The 22,742-nt window shown below is 48.2% G+C and overlaps 1 non-coding gene across 1 annotated transcript; it reads right to left on the reverse strand.

The window, feature by feature from the left end:
* Positions 1–20,269: 20,269 nt before the first annotated feature.
* Positions 20,270–20,433, reverse strand: LOC116821974 (U1 spliceosomal RNA). Its single transcript, XR_004373060.1, has one exon. It is a non-coding gene; the product is annotated as a U1 spliceosomal RNA (small nuclear RNA).
* Between the last annotated feature and the right edge of the window lie 2,309 nt (positions 20,434–22,742).

Genomic DNA, 22,742 nt, shown 5'->3' on the forward strand with positions numbered 1-22,742 from the left:
GAGACTGCCGCGCTGAACAGCCAGTTCATAGGCATTCACTGTTTTCTGGCAGGCATCCTGAGCCACGGTTAATCCTGTTGTTGTGCTCTCCAGGGAGGTTCTAAGCAAGTTCCTGCTAGGTGATGTGGATGGAGGATGTTCTTGCGGTTAAGGGATGGGAGTGGGAAAGACTATATTTGGGTTCTGTTCCTGGTACTACCACAGCCTTCCTTAGACACATCAGTGAATCTCACTGTGGCTTAGTTTCCCTATTGTAAAAGGGCAGGTAATTCCCATCTCAGAGGGGCATTGTGAGCACTGATTGATGTTTGCCAGGTGCTTGGAGATCCTTGGATGGTGAGTGCTATGGAAGTGCAAACCATTGTCACTACTGTGTATGCCCAGTGAAAGTCAGCAGAAGTCTCCTGTCTACTCAGTCAACCCAGCAGGAGGTGCACTCGCCTCCCCAGCTCCTGCTTGCCCTCTCCGCCTTCTGGGCAATGAGGCATCAGTACCCTCCACCCCCATGAGAGGTCCTCTCCTCCCGGCAGATGAAGAGCTGCCCCCTGCTCTGCCTGCCTTGCCTGCTGTCCTGCCTGTGTATCGTTGCTGCCTCAGGGCCAGTTCCTCCTTGCCCCTGCTCTCAGCTGCCAGGCCCCAAGAAGGGAAATCTGGCAGTGGGGTGGTCAGGATGGAGCTGTCTCCTTCCTGTCCTCCTCTAATTGGAGACCTTCAGTGTCAGAATCTCTATATTGGGGAGTATTGGAAACAGGCCAGTCCTTCAGGTATAAACCTCCGCCCCACCACAAGGTTCCCAGAGCAGCTGCCAGGAGACGGAGCCATAGTCTTTCTCATGCTGAGTGACCTTGGAATTGTTGAAAGGAGAGATCAGCCCTGGCAGGGAACACAGGGGAAGGTTCTGCAGGTTTCAGTTACTTTCTGGCCCTGACTCTTGAGCTTTTAGGCAGGGCTGAGTCTGTCTTCTTGTCTGTTATTGAAATGCAAGGATTCCAGAGGCCCTGACTGGATGCTCCTCTTGCATTCAGGGGAATCTCTCTTTGCATGGAAAATTGCAGCAGATGATAGCGCATTGCTGCATCCAAATGCTGCTAGTGCCCGAGCACCTGCTGCCTGCTCCAGCAGTCCGAGCTCGAGCTAGCCCCTTTGGTACTGCTCGAAGCTGCTCCCAGTCAGAGCGTTAAACATTGCTTCAGAGCAAGGATTTCGGCAGAGGGACAGTCAAAAAGCACTGCATAATCGTTCAAATAAGAAATACTTTGGAACCTCCCCAGACTCGGATGTTAAAGCGATTGAAGAATTCCCCAGGTTTGCTTTGCCAATGACTGATTTTTAGCATTCAGGTAGGGACCAAGTTCCAAGCAGTGATGATTTTTGTAGGTAGAGGAAGGATTTCAATGTGTACAATACAACAGGCACTGTCCTACATTCCCTACACATCTAAAACTATTGAAACCATGGCATGTCTTGTCTGCAGTCTCTGGCCCTATCTAGGCCCAGTTGCTATTTCACATGTATTGTCTAACCTTAAAGATGCAGGCCTCAGTCTTGGCTGGTGCAGCATATAGCTGGACAACCCACAGCCAGCCGCGTGCTCGTGGACCAGAAGGTAACTGGTGTTACTTGGGCCCCCCTGTAACCACACAGGGAGGCCACTACGTGTGTTGGCTGGGCTGGTGCTGCAGAGGGACATGCTAGGATGTGGCTTGTTCATTTGCCTGGTCCCTCATTTGACACCACCACTCCCATGCTCGCTATATTTGCGCATTTTAGGTGAGGAGGGGGAAGAGGAGGAGGAGCAGTGTGGGGTGGAGGTAGATCACAGCCAGCAATTGACACAAGTGTAATTGTACTCTCTCTCATATGCATCACAGCTGTCCAATTACAGACATTTGCCAGAAGCCAGCTCCTGGCACAGGGATAATAAGAAGCAATCCCTCCATAGGTGCTTGGATACCATGATGGTGTGTGCAGAAGAACCTAGACCAGAAGATGGTTGTGTCTCTTCCTGTGTACTCCTTGCCTGGCCTATTCTCTGGCACCAAGTGTGCCAGTCATCCCAGAGCCTCCTTCCTCCTTCCTCCTGTCCCCCCGCCCCAGTTCTCCCTGTATTCTGGCTTGATTTCTCTCCCTACTTTGGCTAAAGTAACACGCATGTGTTGCTGGTGCTAGTGTCACACGCAGGACCCTGGAGGCATGGAAGAGCAAGCCATTTTCTGATCTTCTGACGGCATCACCTCCTGCCTCCTCTTTATCGGCAGTGATGTGATGAGCTCAGTCCCTGATAGCAGGCGGAGGGTGCGGTGCTGGAAGATCTTTGTTTTGACTTGCTAGCGGAACATATTTGATATGGAGACCTCAAGCCTGACCCCAGTCTCCTTACGCAGGCAGGGCTCCTGTTGACTTCAGTGGGAGTCTTGCCTGCGTTAGGAGTACAGGATTGCTGAGGGATTGGTCATAGACTCTGCTCTGGCTAGATAATCCCTTACGTGGACAGAAGGGTTGTGTGTTGGGTTCATGCCAGTTAGCAGTGTGTGTTAAGAACAGGGGGACGCATTGGGAGCTGGATGTGTTGAGGGTGTATATACATGTGAGAGGTGTGCAAGGTGGGGTGCATGTGTGCGTATATTTTGGGGTGGTTTGTGCCTCTTAAAGGTGTGTGTTGGGGTTTGCTTGTGAGTGTTGCAGGTTCATGCCTGCTAAAGGGGTGTGCTTTGGGGGTTGTGTGTGTGTGTTGGGGGGGAGGTCACATGTGCTAAAGGGGTTGTGTAATGGTGTGTGTTAATGAGATCATGCCTACTAGAGTGTGGGGGGAGTGTTGAGTTGGGGGGGTCACACCTTCCAGAGACGAATGTTTTGGGAGCTGCATATGTGTGTTTGTGTTGGGGGGGGGGGTCATACCTGCTGGAGGAGCGCTGGGAATTATGTATGTGGTGGGGGGGATGGTGATGTCCACATATGCTAGGGGGTGTGTGTGTGTGTGTGTGTGTGTTGGGGATCATGCCTCTTAGGGGTGTGTGTGCATGTGCTGGGGATTGTGTGTTAGGGCCGGCAGGCTGAATGAGGTGACTGCCCAGGAAGCTGCCTGGGGATGTTTCCCATATCAGGTCTCTGTCCAGGGCTGGCTGCCGAGCTCATTTCCTCGGCGCCTGGCACTGCCTCTGCTTCCTAGCTCCCCAGCAGCCATGTGAGGCTGCAGGGAGGCCATGAGGTGAGGCATGTTTGAGCCGTTGCCTGGGTGACAACTAAACATTTCCTTCAAATAAGAATTGTAAAATAACTTAGCACTGGGGCCATGGGGAGAGGGCTGCCACTGCTCATTGTTCCAGGGATCCCCATAAAATCCTCAGTGAAAAGCTAGTGATGCGAGCCAAGTTGTCTGAGCCTCAAAGCTGACTTGGAGCCCTTTGCCTCTAGCCCTCCTCCTGGATGGGAAAAGACAGATAGAGAGGGAAGCATATCTCTGAGACCTCAGTGCTGCCCTGGCTCTCATCCCCCAAACTCTAGGGGGGCACCCTGTCATTCCCCCACCCCCCAGCCTGGGTACGGTACAGACTCTGGGCAGCCTCAGGCAACCCTCTGGCCTGGCTCTGGCCTACTGCAGCAACCTGGGGCACTGCGGTCCCCAAGTGCTTTGCCAGCTGTTCACTCTTTTGCTTCCTCCTCGAGATAAACTATGGACGGTACCTCTGGGGCTGCACATGTGTTGCTCTGATTGATCCCAGGAGGCTGCGTGTGTGTGTGTGATTGTGGGCTGGAGTCCAAGCCTGCCGTTGCTGAACCCAGCCTGGATATTGCACATCCGGCTCAGCAGACACTTGTCTCACTGTGATGTGGCAAGAGAGGGCTGGCTGGGTGGGGAAGCAGCAGGCTCTTCCTGTCCTTATGTGCCCTGGATACACCTGTCTTCAGAAGTCAGGTGGTGGGGACTTGGAGGAGAAGTCTTCCTGGGGAGAATGCGGCCGTGTCTTCTCCTTTGTGGGTGTATTCCTGGACAGACGACATAGAGCCTTCATGCAGCTCTGACTGCCATTTGTTATGCTCTCCCTCTGGCCGTGGGGAGATCTGTGTTCCCAGCAGATGCAGCATTGCTCAAGGGGCTGGATACACCATGGGCATGGATTACATCTTCCTCTCTAGCACAGGATGCTGCTGGAGGCATGATGCCAGGCTTCATAGGATTTGTCATGCCAGATCAGACTGTTATGGGGGATACCCCCAAAAGCCAGCTCCTCCCAAACACTAGTATGTGGGCTCATGGGCCACCAGTTATTGAGACAGTGAGCAGGGATCATCTCTGTGGTCTTTCTTCATACAGAACCTAGCACTGTGGGGTCCTGCTCCCCGGCTGGGACGCCGGGGTGCTACAGTGATACAAATAGCAAAGGACTATAACAATATCACCAGTAACATCCTTGTGGATGACTGAGCCCCATGTGACTTTGCATCATGGGTGAACCCTGCAGCACAGGACCCAGAGTTTGAGCACTGTGGGTCTTTTTGCTCCCCCCAGGCTTGGTGAAAAAAGTCTGTCCCTCCCTGACCAGAGTCAATGTTGCAATAGAGAGCCAGTACAGATTGCCTGCCCTGTTCTGTGGCAAAGCGGGCCCTGGGTGTGGGGTGTGGTGGGGTCATGCCTTCAGGCAGACAGAGCTTCAGTATTTTGTAGTCATGGGAGGGACTGTAGCTCACAAGCAGCAGGAGGTTACTCACCTTCCCACCACCCCGCTGGGTGAGATATATCAGCAGGCTGCCGTTTGCCCTGAATGCAGCGATTAATTTCCCTTTAAAAATCCATACACGTTGCTGCCCCTTCCAGCTTGATTCCTGTCCCCCCAGATAGGCCCCTTTCCTCCTTATGTGAGCCCGAGCTGGGCCAAAGCTGGAACTACAGACCCCAAACTCTGGGGTTCAGATAAACAAGAAGGCCCTGAATCACCCATCGTTTGAATTAAACCAAATCCCAACTGAAAGCAGTTTTGCAAGCCCAGCCTGCTCTTCCCTCCATCTCCCATTTGGTTGGTTTCCAGTTTGAATTGTTGTTTCCGATCTCCAGGGGTTAAGTGCTCCCCAGTTACACAAAGGCAAAGCCACTGTAGAGAAATTGGTCCTTGGAATAGAATTGATAACCCAGGGGCTCTCCTGGGTCAGGCAGCACCAGCAAGTGGTGCTGTATGACTGACTGGAGGAAAAAATAATGGGAGAGACAGAGGCGGAACCAGAATCCACCCCATCTCTTGGCTTCATGTCAGCTCCAGAGCCACACGGTAGAGTTGCAGGTAGGGAGGCCATCTCTATGAGTGTGATGTTTGCATGGTGTGATATTCTCACATCACAATGCAATGACGCTGTGTTGAATCTGCAAGTGCTCTCGTGTCCTGCATGCTGGTTGTAGCATGCGTGCCACAGGACATCCCCGCCAATTCCAGAAATCATGGGAATCAGGTTGGGTTGCATCCTGAGGCTAGAAGGTCGCTAGAGATCCAGCTCAGATAGAAGAGGCGTCTTGCATTGAAGACACTAGGCTGGGCCTTAGGAAATCTGGGTTCAGTATTTGGCCCTGCCACGTGCTACCTGTGCACTCTTGGGTCAAATCATTTAATGCTTCTGTTCCTTGCCTGTAAAATGAGGCTGCTCCTTCCTTTGTCTGTCTTGCTGATTTAGAATGTAAACTCCCTGGAGCATAGACTGTTTCTTACTGTCTGTACAATGCCTAGAACAATGGAGCTTTGATCTCAGTTGCCACCTCTAGGTGCTGCTATTATTCAAATAACAACGGATCAGGCTTCTCATGGAATTTGGAGCCCATCCAGCATTTCCTTACCTCTAATTATTGAACATCTTGGTGAGTGAGTTTGAGGACAGAGCGTGCATTAGGTGGCCAAGTCTGGAGGAAGTGCTAGTTAATTTGAATTAGAGCTTTAGAGCTCCCCTAAGGGCTTGTCTATATGATCCCTTAGTTTGCAGAAAGCTGGGGTGTAAATCTACCCCACACTGGCTTGCTGCGCATTAAGTGTCTGTGTGGACCCTGCCACACACTAACAGTTCCATAGTGCACGATGATCCGCCCCACTCTGAAATGGGAGTAGATTAACGCACACTAGGGGACGTCTGATGCGGGACAGCAGGGTCCCACACAGGCATTTGGTGTGGGGTAGATTTACAGCCCAGCTTGGCTAAGTGGTCATGTAGACAAGCCCAAAGACTCTAGAAAGCCATGTACAGAATCCATTTACAGCTGGGGCCAGAGTTCAGAGAGTCTATGGAGCAATTCTGGGGGGCTATATGGAAGGAAGGGAGCAGGAGGTGGTTTGTGAGGCTGCTACCCTAGCAAATGCCAGTGAGTTAGGATGGTAACTGCCATCGCCTAGTGAAGGGGTGATTCAGTTTGAATGGTTAGGGCCAGAGCCTGAAATGAAGACCAGCAGGGCTAGGAGAATGGGAAAATGCAAAAGTGATTGCAGAGCCATGAGTTAAAGCACATTCTTCTCCACCTGCACCTCAGCCCTAGTTTGAAGTATGTGTGTGTGTGTGTGTGTGTCTCACACACAGAGAGACACTGAGTGACAGACAGAATCACCAGCAGGGTAGCCCTGAGCCAAACTGCTATGGAAATAAAACTCAACTCCCCTCCCTGGAGGGCTAGGACAGAAGTCTGACTTGTGGATGGCTGACAACATCTCACTCCAGCTGGATTGAGACAATAGGTACCAGCTGGTCTGAGTCCCCACCCAGCGAGGTGGCATATGCTGAGAATAAAGCCACTGTGAATCTCTGCCTCTGAACAGGACAATCTTAACATCTGACTGGAGCTTGTCCTATCAGGTCTCATTAAAATACAACTATTCTGCTTCTGTGTAATTCATGCAGGCTCCCTCCCTGGGGATGGATGGCTCCCAGAATTACACCGGGTCACGATCTCTGCTGCTGAGTCCTCCATATTGAACTACTTGCGGAGAGCAGAGGAAGAAAACCAAGTTAAACTCTGAAGTTAACCATTTTCTCCCTAGCTGGCAGTGTGATTTCTCTCTTTAGCAGTGAAATTCTGAGTGCTGGTGAAGGGTTCTGGACTGGCAGTTCCAGAAACTGAAGGCCTCTGTCCCCAGAATAGGTAGTTAGGGCTGGCTGCAAATTTCCACTCGAGAAGTGCCTGCTCTCTGTGTGAAACATTTTGATTATTTTTTCCAGTGAAAAAATATCAAACACCTGAAAACCCAGGTATCAAATACAAGAAAACCCATTCCACCATCCTACTCCAGTGTTTTGTGGAAGTTGCTATTCAGTTTCCTCATGTCTCCATTCTCTTCTAAGTTACTGGCTCCCCCCAGCCAGGCCACATCTCCAATGATGTGACATGGCCAGGGCCACCACCCACCATTAGGGGAGGCTGGTGCATGATGGGAGAGGTAAGTAGGTGTGCAGTGGGCTGGACTCCTGGGTTTTATCCTCAGCTCTGCTGCTGCTGTATAATTTAAGGCAAATGACTTAACCTTTTAGGCCCCAGTCGTGCTCCCAGTGAAATCAATGGGAAAACTTTATTAGACTTAAATGCTGAGATCAAGACCTCAGTGCTTCAGTTTATCCAACTATAATAATAATAGCATTTTTATAGCACTTTGCATGTTCAAAGCATATCCAGGCATTATCTAATTAAAACAAATTAACTGATTAATACTCAATACAGCTGCTTCAAAGAGTCACTGTGCTGCAGCAAAAGACTCAATTCTCTGTGGTAATATTTTGTTTGCATTGCAGCAATCTTCAAAGCGGCTTTAACAGTTCCTCCCTGGTGGGGGCAGGGGAATGTGAGGGTTAATTAATGTTTGTAAAGTGCTTTGAGATTCTGGGAGGGAAGGTTTTGTAAGTGTAACACACTGGCCAAGTGTGTCTGTGTTCCACTCTTTAGCTGATTCACAGGAGAGAGCCGTCTGCGACTGCCATCAACCCCTTAGCTCAAGTGACTGAGGTCTATGCATTGGAGGTCCTGTGATTAATCCCTGCTGTTGCCCCAACCAAGGGGTCATTATGTAAATATTACTATTGACTTTGAATTACCCAGGTAACTGCAAGTGCAAAGAACTCTACCTCAAGTGAAGGTCTCTTGATGTTCTCATGCTCTGCTCTCATGAGGCGAGAGCGCAGAGGGGATCTAACAAAGGGATATAGGGGCCCAATAGTAAGGAGTAGGAGAAGTGCAAATGTAAAGGCTGCATTGTGTTCCTCCTTGGTTTGATTGCTCATCAGAAGAGAATGTCTTGCCCTGGGCAGGGGAGGATGAGCGGGAGGTGTGTGTGCAGGTGGGGGAGCCTCTCCCACCAAGAATGTCTGTGTACCCTGTAGCAGGGGCAGCTCCAGGCACCAGTGCTCCAAGCGCGTGCCTGGGGCAGCAACCCACTGGGGGCGCTCTGTGGTCGCCGCTAGGGCGGCAGGCAGGGTGCCTTCAGCGGCTTGCCTGCGGATGGTCCGCTGGTCCCACGGCTTCAGCGGACGCCTGTGGGAGGTCCGCCGAAGTCAAGGGACCAGTGGACCCTCCGTGCTTGGGGCAGCCAAATGTCTAGAGCCGCCCCTGCCCTGTAGAGTTCTCTACTTCACAGCCAGCCTGTGAGATGGGAAACATGCGAGGGGCTGCTCAGCAGAGCAGGGATTTAGGGATTGTTTTATGGGAGATGATATCAAATGCTTTCATCTGGAGTTCTCTGATGTTTATGTTTCCTCCCTCTATCTCTTTCCCCCTCCTCTTTAACTATATACACTCAGAGGAGAGAGGAGCAGGGCCAGGCCCTTTGCAGCAGCAACATGAGCTACCAACAGATCCCATGTGGCCTGTAACTCACGCACTCCCTTCGATCATGTGACTTTTACATTGGCCATCTGATAAAGGATACGGAACTGGGTTATGTCTTTGCTGCTGGCGCCTCAGCACATGCTATTTCACCAGTGTTCCCAATGGCTTTGTATAGATGTTGAATAATATGAAGAAGAGGATTGAGCCTTGAGGGGCTCCATTGATGAGGAAACATCACCCATGAACATCCCTCTGGGTTTCAGGAGAAAGACTTGAGCCATTTCAGGCTATTACTGCTACCTGCAGCATGTTGGAGGCAGGACGGGAATATCCAGTGATCAGACACACAGGATCAGAGGTACAGGATGAATCTGGATTGTTTTCCCTTGCCAGTCTGTAAATACAAGCTTTACATCCACCAGAACAGCAAGTGTTACCTCTGTACCATGCCCTGGCCTGAAGATTGACTGAAACAGATCCACGATACTGGCAAGGGGTGCTGAAGGCCTCTTCTTGGCTAGCATCTCAATTTGCTTGCTTAGTAAAGACGCTCAGTGGTGGTTTGATTATGTGGCTGGATTTTAAGAAGCACAGATTAGAGTTTTAAAAATTAGCCTAATGTGTGTTTAGAGTTGATCAGGTATTTTATTTCTTTTTTAAATTCTTTTAAAATGAAAAATGGACTTCAAAATATGGGAATAAAAATGAAAATAAATATTTTTCAGTTTGAATTTTGGTTTCTCCTCTTTTTCAGTGGCAAAAAGGAAAAACGGGGGCAGAGAAGGAACAAAAAAGAAAAAACATTAATACAGAACATTTCTTTTGAAGTGACTATTTTGGTTACATTTTTTTGGTGAAAAATTTTGAAATACTAAAAAATATTTCCTTTTCTAATCCCGTGGAAATACTGGTATTTCACCATTTTCAGAAATATTCACAAAAACTTAGTGCTTTTCAATCAGCTCCACCTGTGTTACTTAACACCTGGGAATACTGAAAAGTAAAGAATTTTTAAAATAGAATTTACTTCCTTCCAATGGTGCTTCTTGTTTCCTCTTTGCGTCACACTGGGCACAGACAGTGAACCTAGCTTGATGTGATTCCCTTCTTCGTTCCTAGATACAGACTCAATGGGGCTCAAGCTGTGGGATGTCTAAATTAAGTTAAACTTTCTGAAACTACATTGAAGTATTTGCAAATGAATAAATAAAGCATATGCAAATAAACTTCACCCCAGGCAGAATCCCTTCAATTTCCCTTTTCACCCATAGAGGGAGCCAAAGAGCTTCACTTCTCTGCAAGCCCTTTTGCTGTAGCGCTTGCATGATGTACTGATGCTCAGTATCAGAGGAGCAGCCCTGTTAGTCTGGATATGATGGTAAGTAGCCCTATATTATGTACCTTTTTTCAAAGAGCTAATTCTGGGAATTTGCAATACATAATGAGTTGAATAAAATTGGGTACTTTAAAAAAAAAACAAAACAGGTGGACCACACAGGTTAGCTTCAGTATAGTATCTGGATAAGAACCCACTGCAATTTTAACTCGTGATGTTATAGATGTGATGCACCAAATCCTTTGGAGTTTAAGATGTGAAGGCTGAGACCAGTTGTGCTAACTCATTGCTCCTGTATTTAAGTTGCGGTGCTTCAGGGGAATTTTTAAAAAATCTGCATTCACTGAAGAAAAACAAAACCTACGAAAATGTGTCTGTTAATAGGAGCTTATTGTAGCTCTTATTTCCACAAAGCTTAATTCTAGTCATGGACTACTAAGGAACAGCTTTTTAAGCCATCTTGAACTGGTAGGTTTAATAGCTAAATCATAAAGCCAAACACAAGTTTTGATACTCTAATTGGATCCTCATTTTTCTAATCTACCTGGATTCGATTGCAGAACTAGCACCAGGGTGGGTAACTAAAACAGCCCCTAAATAAATCAATCTACCAGCTGGATAATAAGGCACCTGAATGTGGCCTGACCCATCTTTGACTTTGGATGCTGGAGCCGAGGCAGAAAGAATCAAGAGGATGAGAAGCTTGGAAGGTCCTCTCAAGCTAAGCTAATGATAATGAAAAAGCAAATGGGTAGGGTAATAAATCTGATGGGATGGGCAGCTATTTCACTAAGCATTTTCTGCCGATATTAGCTAATAAAAACAGCAGAGTGCTTGGAAGCTGAGATCATCCCCTTAGCACATTACACCCGTCTATATATTAATTTTTTCCTCCCCTTTAAAGAAAAAATGTTAATTTTTTGTAAGGAAACATTTCAATCAAGTGGTGGTGTCTGAATTCATCATGAAGGGCGTTGGCAACAAGAAGCACATTTTGGCCTGGGAGGATTTCATTATTTTTTAATTAAGTTGCACAGTGACACAATTGGGAAAAAAAACCTCTTCAGATAATTATTGCATCAGACGAACATATCTCCTGCACAGCTTATTGCTGTTATAATTACTGCGTGATGACGACAAGAATTTGTCGGATATCAATCACCATGGCATCTAATTGAACTTTACATGGCTTAAATTGGGAGCAAGCCACATTGTTAAAGTATTAGCCCTGGGGTGACCAGACAGAGTGATAATATCAGGACCAACTCAATATTAAGGGGCTTTGTCTTATATACGGAATTATCCCGCCACCCCTGAAAAAAAAGTGTCCCAGTTTTTCACTCTTGCTATCTGGTCCCCTTAATTAGGCCTGATTAATTTGTATTACACTAGCATCTCAAAGACCCCACCAAGATTAGGGACCCCTTGTGCTAGCTGCTGGACAAACCCATAATAAGAGACAGTCTCTGGTCCAAAGAATTTACAATCTCAATAGACAAAGTGTGGGTGGGGAAACTGAGGCAAAATGTCTTGTCCAGGTCTCCACAGAGGTCAGTGGCAGTCAGGAATAAACCACAGGCCTGCAGAGTGCGCGGCCAGCTCTTTAACGATTGGACAACACTGCCTTTTTTACCCTTAGTCATGTGAGTATCATTGCTGAAGTGCTCAGGTGAGCAAGGACTTGAAAGCAGTGCCAGGCCCAGTATCTTCATATGTATTGCAACATCCCTCGCATCCATCGCCACAGCTCTCTGGGACCATGATGAGAAAGGCAATAGCTTAATTGCCATGGATTCCAGAGCCCGCAGCGAGGGGGAAACTTGGAAAAAGAGATGTCTCCTGTGCTGGTTTGTCAGTGTGGCCAGGAGTCAGGCATAACAGGTGCTGGATGAAGCCCCTTTTTCTCAGCCAAGTCGGGCACTACAATTTCAGTTCAAAGGTGTTTGGATCCAGGATTCCAACTTGGGTCCATTGTAGAAAGAGGTGTGAGTTATGAAGTTTAGTTGTGGATCCAAACTCTCTCCAGGGTAGGAGCCATTTGTATAGTCTGGGCTTTTCTCTGTCTCTCACCCCACTCAGACGTAGTAATTCAGGGCCAGATCCTCAACTGGTGTAAATCAGTGCAGCAGTGAAGTCAGTGAAGCTGATTTACACCAAATTAGGATCAGCCCCACAGACTTCAAGTCACTCCTCTTGTCCCCAAAATAACCATGCCACCACAATGGTCCTGTTCTATTGAGTGGCAGCTCTTCAGTTGTTACCTGCGTGCCACATCAGATGCCCAGCTGGATTTTATTTATTTTTAGAGCACTGTGCTTTGTTGTGGACTGGGTCTCCATGGCATGGAGAAGGGAGAAATTGGAAGGAAAAGGAAAGAGGAGGAAGAAAGTGATGGCTTGGAAAAATGAAGGAGAGGCATGTATTGGAGTGCATGGGCTTTGGCCTGTTCTACACTTCTAAGGTAAGTCGACATAGCTACAGTGGTCGGGGTCAGGGGTGTGTGTGAAAATCCACACCCATGAGTGGTGCAGGTATGCCAGCCTAACCCCCCATGCAGACATGGGTAGGGTGACAGAAGCATTTGGCCTTGCTGCTGGCCCATCCCTAGCGAAGACAGCTGCAGTGAAGCACCCTGAGGATGGCAAGTCTTGAGGGAAGAGTGGATCAGGGGATCGGAGCCCTGAACTGGGTACGAGCCTGGCTCTACCCGTTTGCTCTGAGTCTAGAGTGAGAGCTGGGAGAGGGCGGAGGGCATTGTTAGGGATTCTCATTCTTTCATTACTATGGACTTGGAATCCTTTCTCCAGACTTGATTATGACTAATTATTTCACCAGGAGGGTGGGGAACATTGGAGCTGGAGCCATGTACCTTTTAACCCCTCTCCCCAACCCCCAAGCCCACTCCCCATTCATGAGCTATTTGATCAGTGAACACATTCCTGAATGGGTGCCAGGCTGTTCCTCACTGCCTCAGCCGCAGCTCCTGAAGCCCTGGATCGCAGGCTCTCCTTCCATATGCTTTCTATTAGTCCAAGCTTTGCCTGCAGAGAAGCTGACTATGGGGGTTGTGGGGGGAGCTATAAGAGATGCTGCTCCCCTTCTACTTTGCCACCGCCCCTCATTCTCATCCAGGATTCAGTCTGTACTTGCAATGCACTGTCTTGTTTTTGAAATCTGCTCCAGGGGAGTGTATGTGAATGACTCATTTTAGATCAAACTGGGTGTCCTCTCTGCCCCGCTCTGGGGGATGATGGGTTTAGTGGGGTTTGAGTCAGTATGTAGCTACGCTCCAGGTGCTTCTCACAGACCCACAGAAGCATTCCCTTTACCTGTAAAAGAACGTTGCCCAAGGGCAACTGGGTTGATGAAGCCCACAGCAGGTGCAGGGAGCATATGCTGAACACAGTGGTGCCCTTTGTTCGTGGAAGCTAGTGGTGGAAAATACCTGTTAAGTAATGCAGGCCATATCCTCTTGTGCCCCTCTGCTGCCAGTCAGTGTAGGATTGCTCCCTGCAGAACATTCTAAAAGGCTTTGCCCAGTCTAGTTTCACAAGTCCCAAACAATAGGATTTCCAGCACTCCCTTGAGAATTTATTCCACAGCCGAATCCCTCTCTCTTTTAAGCAGTTATCCCTCCTAGTTGCCCTACATTTTCCTTTTCCTAGGCTCAGTTTCAGCCCATTGCTCAAAGTTGCATCCCCTTGCAACACGTTGACCAACTCCCCCCCGCCACCATGTCCCTAACCAATTAGTCATAGCTGAGCTGAGGTATATGCATTAGCCCTTTGAAACTTTCCTCATAAGCCAAGCCACTTGGGCTCTGTACTACACAAATCTAGTTATCCATATAAAACATTAGTCTATTTTTAAATCTTACAAATTCTTAGCCTTCATAACATCCTGCAGCAGTGAGTTCCGCCGCTTAAATGCACATTTCATGGAAAAAGAATTTCCTTTGATCGGTTTTGAATTTTGTCACCTTTTAATTTCATTGAAAGCCCTCTTGCGGACAGTCTGCTGCTCCCAATGTCACATCAGCTGCCCCTGGGCAGGGTTAGATGATACAGTGCTTAAAACAACTGCAGCTGCCTGACCACTGTGTATAGTAGAACTTCCTCCACTGGTGGAACTGAACCTATTTTAGCAATGGTAGGAAACTGAGTGCACAGCATCCAAGTATAGATAGAGGCGCTGGCATTTAAATGATCATCAGCAACAAGGCAGCTGATAATGGGTGCAGAACATGTTAGCATAAGCAAGGCTTGTATGGCCTTTGGATCAGTCATTCCAGCCCCGGCCTCATCTGTTCTAGCTCATTTTGTGCCCGTTGGCTCTCTGATTCAGCTTTCCCATGTGTAAAATGGGAATAGTCTATAATCATTCTGCTTGGAGGGCTTGTGCAGTTTGATTTATTCAAGCTTGCAAAGTGCTGTGAGATCCCAGGAAGAAAGGCAGCTATAGGAGTTAAAATGGTTTGTATTAAAAAAAGTCTTGAGTGATTTTTATTAAACCATGTAATGTTCCTTAAAAAAACACATTGATGGAATCTCTAGATGACACACAACCCCCTCCTCTCCCATAATGCTCCTCGCAGTTCACGCTGCTTCCACCCTCCCAGACTCCAGACAGGCATCTCTCCCCAAAAGTAGACGCTGCCCCAAAACTGACAAGGAATGAGCTCAGCCAGCCATTCCTGGGACAGTTGAGCTTTATCAGTTCCTTCTTCACACCATGGATGTTTCCCTGCTGCTCCTTCTGGCAGGGATGCAGTTTGGAAAAGGAAAGAGAGCTTCAGATACACATCAGCCTCCATGATACACATCACTGTCCAGATTCCTTTCACCAGGTGCTCTGGCTACTCCTAGCTCAGACATGTGTCTTCAGGGAAGCATCATAATTCCGCCTGCTCTCTCCTGGCTCCACTTTGAATGCCAGCAAATAGCTGAGCCGCAGTCATTGATCTGTTCTGCTGGGTGAGTGTTTTGTTACAATAATCTCAGTGTTTCCGCTAACTGAGGTCTTGAGACAGGACTGCTGTGGAAAGAACAGATCCAGCTCCCATTGAAAGACTGCAGTTATCTTAAATGGGAATTGATTCTAGCCCTAAAACAGTAAGTGGAATGGAGGAATTTTAATGGGGTCACTCTGCCTTTCAGCTGTTTGTGGCTGGGTTGAATCTAACCCAGGCTGGTAGTGATTGAAAAGCTGCCACCTGGGACCTGATGTGAAGTGAGTTGCTAAATTCTCAGTGTAGTTCCTACCAATCCACTTTACAAAACTGCTGCCCTTTTCCAGCACAAGGATCAGAGTCTGAATAGGCTTGGAGAGCCAGAACTCCCCCTGGTTTCTCCTGATCAGGTTTCAGGCACATTCTGTACCTGTTCTTTAGATAAACAAGCTTTAAGGTCTCTGCAGGGCATCTTTACTGAGCATTAACTTCACTAAAACTACCCCAAACCCTCCCATAAAAATCAGTGGCTGGAATACAGTGTTTTTCCCTGGATGCTGGTTCTGACCCACACTGCTGCTGCTTTGACACTGTCCTGGGATTATTCCAACAGCTCTCTTAGCTCCCTGTCTCTTTACCTTTGATTGCAACTCCTTACGCCGTGGCCTGTGGGCCCCAGTGTTCCCTGTTTCAAGTCCTGGGCATGACACTCTGCATGCCAGAATACCAGATGCTTCTGAGCATGGAACTCGACAATAGGCCAAACCCACTCAGATTGTCTGGCTGGCCCAACAGAAAGACTTGGGCACCGTGGGCAGTGCGGGGGGCATGCTGTGCCTATGGTTGCAAAGAGACCCTATAGTTTTTACAGAGCCTTCAATTTCAGAGCAATCCTGAAAGAGGAGGAGGGGAAAAGAAAGCAGAGCCAGTAGTAAAGCCATATTTGCATCTATGGGATGTGACATGAACAGTGTCAGAAAGCCAATAAATACAGGCAAATGCAGTAACTTGTTCTCACCGTGTTTTGGAGGAGGAAGAGGGGGGCCAGGATACTGATCTGAAAGGGGCACAGAGGAAGGCTGTAATGGGATCCTGATCTCTAATGAGTCTGAGTGAGAAGCTTGAGGGGTGATGGGGGCTCTGCACTCCTGAGTTTCAGATTGACTACTATTATCACCTGGATTTTTATGCTGATCTCTCTGGCATGTATCTTGACAGGAGCAGTGGCCATATTAGGGAGCATGCACAAGGAGGGCTCTGAATCCACAGAGGCTGGTGAGACCTGAAAACATGCAGACAAAACAGACCCATAGAGGTACAGGCAGAGCTAATTTACAAGATCTGGTAAAGATCCTACTGCATCTGGCTCTAACTTCTACACCGCTCTGATTTGTCTGTGCTCTTGACTGGTCTTAGAGCGCTCTCTGGTGGGGACTGTGAGCTAGAAGGCAGCAGGTTGGCAGGCATTCTTCATCTGCAGGCACCCTCGGTTGGAAAATGAGCAAAGGATCAGTGTTTAAATTTGGCTTAGACATTGCTCCAGCTAAGTCATTCTGCAGTATGGTTTGGCCAGCCAGCATGGACTGGGCTGAACTGTGTTTGAGAAACACATTCTAGCCAAGGTAAGGATGAAATACATGAACATCTGGAGTAGTTCTGAATATAATTGCCAATCTCTGCTAGCTTTTAAGTCAGAATAGTGGTGATCTCAGGCAAAACATGCTTCCAGTGTGATCTGGCTGCATTCACACTGACCAGCCAAGCCACGTTACAAAACACTTCGCTGGAACTATATGTAAATAGGCTCCTTAATGAGATCTGATGTCCGGTATGGCTTTAGAGAGCTGGCAATGATTCTTACCTGAGCGCCCTACTACCTCCCTGTGCTGGTGACAAAGAGCAATTCAAGTGAAACAAATTAAAGTGCTCAAAATATCTGTTCCAGTCAAGATCCCATTATACTCCATTGTTCAATATATTCCTCCCCTCTACGTAGTGTCCTCTATGGATGTACAGTCGATATCTAGCCCTCCAGGTAGTTACTCCACTGTCATTATAACCTCTGTTTTCTTGGTGGTTTATGACTTGGGGCTAAAAATTCCTACGAGGGATTTAACTCCATAAATAAGACTTCAAACCATGGAGTAAAAAGCAAAAATCCTCCAAGATCAACTGGGCTGGGTTTTTTTTGTTTGTTTGATTGGTTGGTTCTGGTTTTGCTTTTGTTCTTTGTTAACGTTGAGAATAAAAGGGTGACTTTAAAAGGACTGGATGGTTCAGAGACTTGCTAATAATAGCTGGACCCTCTAGGCCATGAGTTCAAATCCAGGCAGGCTGGTGGTATCTGAAAATGGCTGTGGCATATATATGAAATTAGTTGGAGATGTTAGCCCAGTTCTGTGGGACTGGGTGTCTAAATCACCTCTTACTATTTGTTTGTATTGGGGTTGTATTTACAATCCTCAGTCATGGAGCAGGATCGCTTGGTGCTATATAAACAGAACAAAAACATGGTCCCTGCCTCAAAGAGCTGACAATCGAAGTACAAAACAAGAGACGACAGGTGGCTATAGACAGGCAGAGCGGGGAAACAATGAGCCAATAATGGTCAGCGTGATGGCAGTGATTTCACTCACCAGCTGCCTAACCAAAAAGGACCGGTGCTGGTCTCAGTGGAAAGGCCAACAACCGCATGGGCCATTGGACTGAACTGCCCTCCGACCCCTACAGAGGTCTGTCTACCAACAGCTGTCCCAAGGGATTTGTGATGTGGACACTGTTCACAGGATAGCCAGGCGGAGATCTACCAACTCATTTCATGCAGGCCACCAAGCAGCCTTCAAGTATCATGGCTTTTGGTTACTACCTAGGCTGGCTTGAACTGGCCACTTGGTGAAAGGATCCCTGTGAATTCTGGGGCAGTAAGGGACATCCCGCCTCCAAAGGAGCCTGGGGAAAGATGAACCAAAGTACAAAAAGCTGTGTGCCTCAGGCCCTACCTATGCTGTAGGTGTCACAGGGACAGGGGTTTGGATACAACACCGTGAAAATTGTAGCATAGCTGGGACTAAGTACAGCTTCACAATAGGTAGAAACCTTGACTACCCTAGGGATTTAACCTGGGTCTGGGAAACAGACAGGTTCTGTCTACACTCCTGGGTTGATTCCCAGCTACACTAAGAGGCCTAAAAAATTAGTGGAAATGGCCTCCTGAGAATGCCCTTCTGCACAAAAGGGCTTCCCTGACCAGTGCAGAGCTGATGTAAGGGTTCTACGCCCCCTTTACTCTCAGCCCCCGTGTAGGAGGCAGATCGGGGTATGTTGGGGAGCATAACTGGACTGCACTTTGGCTATTCTCTGCCATTGCTCACCTCCGCTTCCCAGGGCCTATAGGGCACAAAGCATACATTAGAGCAACCCTGAGGCTATTCTAACTTTTGCTTGGAGATGGGTATGTCTTGGATGACTCCAGAATACAAACAGCACAAAGGTGACTTACGTTTATCTGCCCCACTGCATTTTTTCCCAGTCCAGAAATCGGGAAACTGAGAATCAAGCCTAAACCTTTTATTGAGGGTGTTGTAACCTGACCTCCCTGATGCATTCCTAACCCGTCCAGGCTGGTCAGGCAAACCATGCATGACAGCTGTGTCCAAGAACAGTTCAGCTCTCAGTGCAGATGGGGCCTCTGACTCCAAGTTCCAGAGTCACTTGCAACCTGCTAGGACCCCTGCCCAGAGGGCTTTTCCTAGAGCTGCTTGCTGAGTGGCTGTCTTGAGCCTACACCTCCGTCACACCCTGCTGCATGGGCTGTGGCCCAAGACCTGGGCAGCTGGTGTTCTCCTCATTCCTGTCCATTGCTCTTGCTGGCTGCCCAGTGAACTGAGTGATGGCCGCAGTGGACTCCCCCTCAGACGTACAGCGCTGGGACAGAAATACAGCAATGGGATGGCTTCTGAATAAACTAAACTGGGGGAAAGACCCCGCAGACCGAGGCACAGCCCATCTCATCCACGCATCCTGCTGGGACTCCTAAGCTGGGCATGCTTCTCCCATCCCCCCTGCAGCTCCAGCTTCTGCTACCCCACCCCACTTCACCCCACATCCCCAGACATGAGCAACTTCATACTCCTCCTCTCCCATCTGGCATAAACATCTCCCTCCTTCTCCAACTTCTCCTCCCTGCCAGGGGCCGGGGCCGGCTCCATGCCACAGCGTGCCAAGCGCGTGCTTGGGGTGGCATGCTGCAGGGGGTGCTCTGCCGGTTGCCTGGAGGGCGGCAGGCAGCTCCAGTGGACCTCTCGCAGGCAAGCCTGCAGAGGGTCCGCTGGTCCCGCAGCTCTGGTGGAGCAACCGCAGGCATGCCTGTGGGAGGTCCACCGGAGCCGCGGGACCACCGGACCCCCTGAAGGGAAACCTGCAGGAGGTCCACCGGAGCCGCGGGACAGGCGAGCGGCAGAGCGCCCCCCGCAGCGTGCCACCGTGCTTGAGGCGGCGAAATTGCTAGAGCCGGCCCTGCCAGGGAAGCAGCCATTTCTCCCCTATCCCTGATCTGCCAAGGCTGGTTCCTCTCCCCTATCCCCACCCCATCACCTGGGCATCTCCATTCCTCCCTGTCTTCCCACTCTCTAGTCAGCTGCCTGGTGCAGCTCCTCTGCCCCACACCCTCCATCACCTGGGCATACTGGTTTCTCCCTCCCCTCTCAGTCACCCACCAAAGCAGATTCTCCTCTCTCTCACAGCTCAAGCTACAAGATCCAATTTCCTGTTTCCAGCTTGTGAAAAGGTTACTTGGCACCTCCCCAGGCTGAGCCAACCAGTTCCATCCAGGAGCTGCTCTCCTGAGCTAGCTTTTGGGTTATAGCTAATCTCTTGGCACTGCTCTTGGCACACACTGGTGTGTCTGCATTTCTGTGTGTGTAGGAGGGGGACCTTCCCACCTTTGTGGGGGGTGCTTGAAGGTGGAGGGGATGGCATTTGTTCCTGAAATTGGGGCTTAAAAGGTGATTTATTTTTTTTTACATGATAGTATAGGTAGAAGGGCTAGCCCTGATGTGTGCGTACACATCTGTGTTTGTGTGTAAAAAAAAAAAAAAAACTTTTGTCAAAATCAATGACACAGCTGCACGCTGGACCAAGCATAGCCAGCCCATTGACCAGCACTCCCCGAGGCTTTTATTTTTCTGTTTTTTCAACCAATCGCCAGGGGAAAGCACTAACACAGTCCCCCACTACCACAAATAATGCAGTCGAGTTTCCCGCATTTGGGGAAATCGCAGGGGTCAGCACACCCGCAGTGCAATGGAAGAGCCTCACCCTGGGAAAACCACCTTCAGGATCATGGTATCTCCCCTGCCAGCTAAGTATATATAGGCACATAGCTGTCCCAGCTATGCCAGCTTTGAACATTTGTGTGTACTGGGCGGAGGTGCGGAGGAGAGTTATGTAGAAGACAGCTTATTCCACAGTTGTTTGCATCTGTGTGTGTTTGTATGTATTTGTGCACATTTGAGAGCTGTGCACATCAGTGAACTTAGTGCCTTTAGCTTTTTCACCCTGTATCCTTTGTTCTGTGGCAGTAGCTTGAGCTGAGTTGTTATTAAATGCCAGGAAAGCAGTGGATAGTGAAAATGTCCATCTAGTTCTCCTGGAGGTTGCTGTTTTACTCATTGGAGATGATATTTTTCTAAGCTTGGCCCAGAGCCCAAAAAGTCACCCCAGCAAAAAGAGAGGGTTGGAACTCCATTAAACTGGTCCGTACTGGCTCCTTCAGAGCCCAGGGGATTAGAACTGCTTGACATTGTTTTGCAAAAAAAATGTATTTGGGTCAAAAATGCAGATTCAGCAGCACTGAAATGTTTTGCAAATTTGTGTTGATTGGATCAAATTGTTCACTTTGGAAAAAAAATCCCTAAAATGTTGGGTTTTTTTTTACATTTTCTAAATAAAATCTTTTGATTTTTTTAAATTCAAAATGACTTTTTGTTTCAAAATGTCCTTTAATTTTACTTTTAAGTGAAAAACAAAAAAGCTCAAAATCAAAACAAAACTTTTCATTTCAACTATTTATTTGGTTTTACTTTTCAGTTCAATGAAAAATTTAATTTTCAGTTCAATCCGAAACTGTTTTCTCCTGTACTTTTTCAGCATTGCCAGCACAATACAAAATTCTGCGATTCATGCAGGACACGGCAGAGAGTCTCTCGTATGGAAGCAGCTTTATTGCAGCTCTTCACACAAGCTGTGTACAATGCACCCTCCACCTTTATTTCAATGTTTTCCTCTCGATAGATTTGCTTGTTGACTTGATGGGCAGCCAGATGAGCACATAGGTCTCCCTTCTTGACTGGACAATAGGCACTCTTCCTCATACCCACATCCTGGAAGTCAGAACCTTCTTTCTGGGAAGCAGAGACCCCTGCCCCTTGGGAGTCATTCCCTTCTGGCTGAATAATCACAGTCCTCACCCCCTTAGGAGCCAATCTCTTGTCTCTGGGCTCACATATTCCCAGGACCCAAGAGATGGAAATAATTGCCAAGTGTAGACTGGAGTCTTTAGCAGAGGAGAGCTCTGTGCCTGTAATTAGATGGCTGTTACCAAGTGGCATTAGGGTGACCAGATGTCCTGATTTTATAGGGACAGTCCCGATATCTGGAACTTTGTTTTATATAGGCTCCTATTATCCCACCCAACTCCCATCCCGATTTTTCACACTTGCTGTCTGGTCACCCTAAGTGGCATAGTCATGTGCTCTCAATATATTGATAGTTAACTGCCAGGTTAGGAAAAGTCTTGATAAAGTTCCAGGGTTTATTAGTTGATCAGAGGCTGTTGACCCTAGGAAGATCTTCAAAGATCACATGATGGTTGGATCAATACTGTCAGCAAACACACTAATCAGGTTTACTTGTTCACCTACATTCTGATAACCTGCAAGGTCACCAGGTCAGTTCTGAAGCTGAATAAGCTGCCTCTTCCCCAGACTTTCGTATCCCCCCATACACTCACATGGCCCATCAGGGTCACTCGTAGGGAAAAGCACTCCATTATTCTAGCTGATATCATTCACATAGTTCAGCATTCCCAGCACTGGTCCTTAGATATATTTGGGACTGGCACATCTACAGAGCTGCACACCCAAGATAGCTACACAGAAGATGCAGGAACTGCATGGAGTCTGGCTGGAGCAGACAGAATAATCAGAATCCTGAGTTGCACGGAGACCAGGCAGTCAAGGTGTATCTTCAGAAGTTGCCTCTCCTTGTGCTCTCTTACCTGCAACCTCAAACAGGCATTTACGCATGCAGGGAGTGAGTCACTGTGCTTCAAAGTACCCGAGTGACAGCCATGAGTCCTGTAGCCACCAAGAAGATACAAAACAATACAAACCTTCACCCAGTGCCCTGTTCAATCCTTAGCGTTTGTCTAGACTGCAGTCACTGGGTATGATTGCTGCTCGAGCTGATATATCTGAGCTAGCTTTAATCTAATCTAGTGAAGCCATGGCAGCATGGACTAGCCCTAGGAGTGCTGTGCAGCTTTGTACAGCCTGCACCAAAGCTTGGTCGGGTGTGTGGCCCTGCACTGCAGTCACACCTATTATAGTCAAAGCAAACCCATAGGACTGGTCTACGCTGAAAAGTTACATTGGAGTAGCTACGTCTCTCGGGGTGTG

Source organism: Chelonoidis abingdonii, chromosome 23 (assembly GCF_003597395.2).
Source record: "Chelonoidis abingdonii isolate Lonesome George chromosome 23, CheloAbing_2.0, whole genome shotgun sequence".
NCBI classification, from domain to species: domain Eukaryota; kingdom Metazoa; phylum Chordata; order Testudines; family Testudinidae; genus Chelonoidis; species Chelonoidis abingdonii.